This window comes from Chrysoperla carnea, chromosome 1, assembly GCF_905475395.1.
Source record: "Chrysoperla carnea chromosome 1, inChrCarn1.1, whole genome shotgun sequence".
NCBI classification, from domain to species: Eukaryota; Metazoa; Arthropoda; class Insecta; order Neuroptera; family Chrysopidae; genus Chrysoperla; species Chrysoperla carnea.
This window is the reverse complement of record NC_058337.1, coordinates 76,851,924-76,857,925: the sequence shown is the minus strand read 5'-3', so window position 1 is coordinate 76,857,925 and position 6,002 is coordinate 76,851,924.

Here is a 6,002-nt window from a genome sequence, read left to right as displayed (position 1 = left end):
CTCTCACATTTAAAAAACTAAACAAAAACATAAGTATTTATAATTTTTTAATGAAAAATAAAACTTAAAATGTACAGTATTATTTATTTTTTGAAATAAAAAAATATATGAAGTTTTTTTTTGTATCAGTCCTATTTTAATTAAATATTTTTCATTTAAAAAAAGCAATTATTTTTAAGAATATCCACCAATACAGTAAAAATTCGGAGTAATAATGTGGTTATTATTCAAAAAACAAATACATCTCAGCAATGAAACGTTTCATGATATTACTATCACGAGAATAGAAGCCCAAAGCTGTCTGTTCAAAATCGTTTATTACAAGTTATATTGCGAAGGTTAATAATTCCAAGGGTTTGCTTAAATGCTATTAAATGATATCAAGATAGCATTTGATTCTTCAATTTTTCGTTTGTGAAGGGCTCAGAATTAGAAAAAATTTCGAGACGATGTAGAGGGAAAATTATAAGTTTAAATAATTTTTAGTTATGAATTAAGTTTTAATAGATTATGAACGGACTTGTTGATAGAAAAACATGTTAGATAATTAATGTGTTGTACCAAAATTCAAAATTTTGAAAATCTATAAAAAATAAATTCATATAAATTATATTGTATTCATTTTTTTTTACTGATTGTTTCAAATAGCTGAAAAGTAGAACTAAAATATGAAGTTTTTATTTATTTTTTTTTTTTTGTAGGCAACTTTTATAACATTTTTGTAAAGTATTTGATTGTATTACATACAATTCGAGATTTAATAGTATTAAAGCCTTATTAAAGCTAAGTAGAATATTATGAATGTGGTTTAACGTCCTTTGTTTGTTTATTTCAAATGAATACCAAGTGGAGAGGGTAGCAGGAAAAAAGGCGTCTATCTCAACGAGGTCTAGTCTCGGTCATTGCGTACTTGGTACTGCGCATGGGGCTTTCTTTTGTTTTTTGAATTTTTGTCTTTTGTTTTCAATCACTTAGACAGCCTAACGCGCAGTACAAAGTACGCAACGACCGATGACTAGACTCCGCACAGATAGGCGCCGTAAAGTCAGCCATGGGGCTTATAGCTTGGCATAGGAGTTTCACGTCCTTATATATGTTTTTGTTCAAATGTATTCCGTTATAAACCTACTCTTACACAAACTATGTGTGATATTTGCATGTAGGAACTAAACATTGCCAATGCATTTTCTTAAATTAGACAGTGCAATAAGTGAGAATTAAAATTTGAATGTACATTGTGACAGTTTTTTTTTGAAAAGTTTAAACGGGTCTTAGGGGGAAATCTCGGCGCCTATTTTTTAATATGAATTTGTTTTGGGATTTCAAGATTATGATTAGGGATTTTTTATGAATGGTTCAATGAATTGAACGACGTAGCTCTGAAAAGTTGATATGGGCTATTGGTATCAGTAACTACTGGTAAAGGAGAGAGATATGGATGGATCTTTACCTGTACATTGTATATTAATCTCTCATTTAGTCTTGTTGGATATTAGATATGATTTTTGGTTAGATTTCTGGATCCATGTTAAGAGTTTAATAGTTTCATTTGCTTATAACAGAAGTTAGCATAAAAAGAAAGTTGTGCTATCAAATGTTGCTTATAAGAAGGACACCTTTGGGGACGTATATTTATCAGATTGTCTTGATAATCAAATGAAAAATCAAATTAAATTTTTTTTAAGCTGACCTTAGTTGTGACCTTACTCGGTCTTGGTGAAGTTTAAGGCAAAGCCAATAAGTAATAAAAAGAAATCACAGGTATAAATTTAATCCTCCAAAGAACCTTTGAAGAAATTAAGGCAGTTGTGGGGCAGAAGCTCTTATATGACTCCTTGGATCAGGATTCTATGGCCAAGAAAACTAAAATATTCTATTTCAGTTTAAATTGCCAAAGAATTTTGGATGAAATCAGCAAATTTTTATAGTTAATTTAATTTAACTGTGCTTTAAAGAATTATTAATATATTATACATATGCCGATAAATAGTATATCTTGTACTTGTACTAAACTAGCTAAGGGTAATTTTTGTGGGACTATATAGAAAGTAAACTTTTAAAAAAGGTTGTATAAAATTGTTTATTAATCAATCCAATAACATTTATTGAATTTGTAATTTGACAAAAACGATGATTAAAGAAATGATTCTTTTTTTTCAATTCCATTTAAATTTAACTATTTGGTATCTGTAAAAAAATTGTAATTTGGTCGCGTAAATATATGATTTTTGCAAAAATAATTCTTTATAACAAATCCATATGTTAATTTTTAAAACTATTTCAATTTCAAGTTTGTGGCACAGGGTATACATTTCGTAAAACTTTTTTTTTTTTTTTTTTGTAAATTGGAGTATAACCAAAATTGCTGCCCCATAAACTGAGCTTCATCTTGCATCACTAATGTAGCGTCTTCTCCAAAAGCTGCGACCCACATTGTGCTTTGCCGTGCTAGTTTATTTGAAAAAACGAGGTGTATATTGCTTTTAATTTCAGTTAATGTCAATTTTTTTGAAGTAAAGATAAGAACTTAATTTTAATAAACTGTATTGTTTGTTTTGTCCTTACAGAGTTTTGTTGGTAAAATTTCGTCATACAATCATAATATTATTTAAAATAGATATAATTATGTTTATTATTAATATGAATGTTAAAATGTATAAAATATAATTATGTTAATTATGAAATATACAATGAATTTTTAATTAAAATATAATTTCCTAATTTAAATATAAAATGTAAAATATAAATAAACAAAATAATAACAAGACAGATACCTAGAAGAACGCTAAACTACGCAACAACAACGCATTTACGCATACACATTACACATATTATAAGGAAAAACATACTGAACATGTAACATACTTAGAAGGTTCAAACTTACTGTACTCTCTGAAGAACACTGCTCTGTGCTCTTGTTGATGATGTGACGACAATTTACGTAACAATTTATTATTAATTATAAAACGTTCTTGTTTTACGTTTTTGTAATTATTATTAACATTTTTTGTACAGGGTCTTTCATTTTATCAAGTTCACCTGTTACAGAAAAGTATATTTTGATCTATTGTGATTTAATAAATTGTTTATAAAAATTTTTTAAATTATTTTTCCCGTCGCGTCCACCATCAAATCATATTTCTTCCTATGTATTTTCGAAATTCATTATAATATTTAAAAAAATATTGAGCTGTCAGTAAAATTGTACATGTTTTCAAGTTTTATCTGGACGATACTAGAGGTTAGAATATACCGAAAAATTTGAAAAACAATTAGTCTAAGAGACGATATAAGATCACCTATCTAATTCACCTATCATCTATCTAATAATTAGATAAGACATATTTTTTATGAAATTTTAATAGCTATACTATACTTAGACTCCCATTAAGTCCGTTAAGCTCACCCGCAAGCCCACTTCCTGCTTAGCCCGCCCGATAAACACAAATTTTACTAATATCGAATGGACGAGCCTTCGACCTTCCACCTGGCTAAAGCCTTGGACAGTGGACAGTGGCTGTAATAAATACATATTCATAACACTTGAATAATAATAAATACTACCTTAAACTATTCGAATACTTGTTCACAACTCTAGAATAATATGGTGGGAACGCAAATAAATACATAAGTATATAGTGATACAATATAATATAATTTATATGCGTTTCCACCATTTATTGCATTGAATATTTTGTCTTAAATTTTCGAATGTTTCGCTCAACTTCTTTAATCTTCCTGACAATAATAAACATAACAAAAAAGAATTGGCGACATTGTTCCATCCGTTCTCAAGTCATAGCGTGACCAAGTGAAATAGGAGTACATTTTTATATATATTAGTGATGGGACGAATATTCTCATTCGCGAATATTCGCGAATTCTTTACCATTCGCATTCACATTCGCAAAAAAATATGCGAATGTTTTGACTGCTGGGTTATCTCGTCAATCTCTCCGCTTTAAGCTGACAATTATACATTTATCATCTCTCTTATTCTCGCAGGTGTGAGTCAACGTGGTCTTAAACCATTTTACGATATAAATATTTTATTTAATGTCAATTTTTGTAATAAATTGTTAAAGGAAGCCACTGTATATAAAGAAGTATGTATATTGTATATCTATGTTGTATATATGCGTCATTGTGCGTGATGCTTTCCTGATGATACATATATAATACATACACAAAAGCTTCTTGCTTCGTACCAAACTGTTTATATAGCGGAGACAATGGAGACTGAAGTTATGCATTATTTCGGAAAAATTATGTGAAGCTTCAATTTTTCTGAAGCCTTTTGAAATTTTTTTCATCATATAAGCGTGAGGCATTGTTCAAGAGTAAGGGTCCGATTTTCATAGATGATAACATAAAAATTTGAATTGATAGAATTCATTTTCAATTTTAAGCAAAAATTTTTTTTGTAAATTCTCTCCGTTCCTAGTACCTAGTTAAAATGCTTAGATTTTGTTAGAGAATCTGCAGTCTGAGTCAGTAAATTTTCAAATAAAAATTCCTTCCTTTTCAGAAGGTCTAAAAATATCGTTCCAGAACTATTTGTTAAAAAAACCACGTCCACGAATTAAACGAATTAAAAAACGAAGTAGTCCTAGAATTTTTCCTAGTAGAAAGTAAGAAGCTCTATTGAATCCACTAATACTATGTAGTATCAGTACAGAGTAGTAGTACACTGAGTACAACATAGTTCAGTTTCAGAGCATCATACTTATTTTAAAAACACTTATGATGATACCTTAAACCAGTTAGCGCCAAATATTAATATTTAAAAAAAAATTTAAAAAATTAAACTTAATCCGACATTTTACTGCTCCATCTATGATCATCATTTTGAACCATAAATTAAAGATTTCTGTAAAAGGTAAAAATAGTAAATGTAAAACAATTCATGGCTATATTTTCTTATATACTCAATGAATTATGACTATTTTATACAGTAAAAAGTTGAAAACTGTGCATATATTTTAGCTATAAAAAATTATCCCTTCGCTTGTTAAGGAAAGGGGATAAGTATGATTAAGAGAGGTGGAGGCTATAAAGCGGTGGTTTTTACTTTTAAGTCTAGTGAAGCGGGTGGATATCAACATAGTAATTAATAATTTTTAATTCACGATTGTCTCCATTTACATTTCCATAGACATACTTCAAACGTTAAAATTAAAAAAAAAATGAAGCTGGCGTTAGTGGGGTTTGAATAACAAATTAATTTGGCGTTTAAAACGTCAAATATTTTGAATAATGAATAACTAACTATTAATTATTTAATTGGAGCAATTAATTATATACTCAGAAGAAGCATTTCAGTAGCAATTTTTTGATATATCATTTTTTTCAATAGCAATATTTGGCGCTAACTATTTTATGGTCATGATGATGTTGTTCGTTCAGTGTTGAGTATAGCACAGATACTTACTTACTTCTACTTCATACTGTAGTTGTAGTATGTTGTCTTCGATCGATGCCGTTACTATAGTAACGACTGATCTGTCACATCGAATTGAACTTGTACTACTACCACTACATACATAATCGCCCATACGCATGGTATATTATATAGTACAATATGCGTATATACACATATTCACTCACTATACATGCATATATACGCAAATTTTATGTTGAAAACTGTACATTATAACTACAGTACTCAACAAACTACAGTTGACTACATACATGTTCTGAATTCACTTTGTTCGATATATATTATAATATTGTATGATGCATTTTATCAGCGTGGCGCGGTGTTTTGTGTACATACATACTCTTTAGAATATAGATTGAGGATGGATCTGAGATATCATGAACTTTTTCTTCTATATTCTTTAATCAACTTTGTTAGAAAGGAAGCTCTCTTAATATTCATTTGCTATGAACACGTAGATCTCTGGTTTGCTTAAATTAATTTATACGGAACCGATAATTGTTGGCTTTGCTTGGGTAGGTAATTTGTTATAAAACCAAATCTAAAATGATATTTTGCAAAA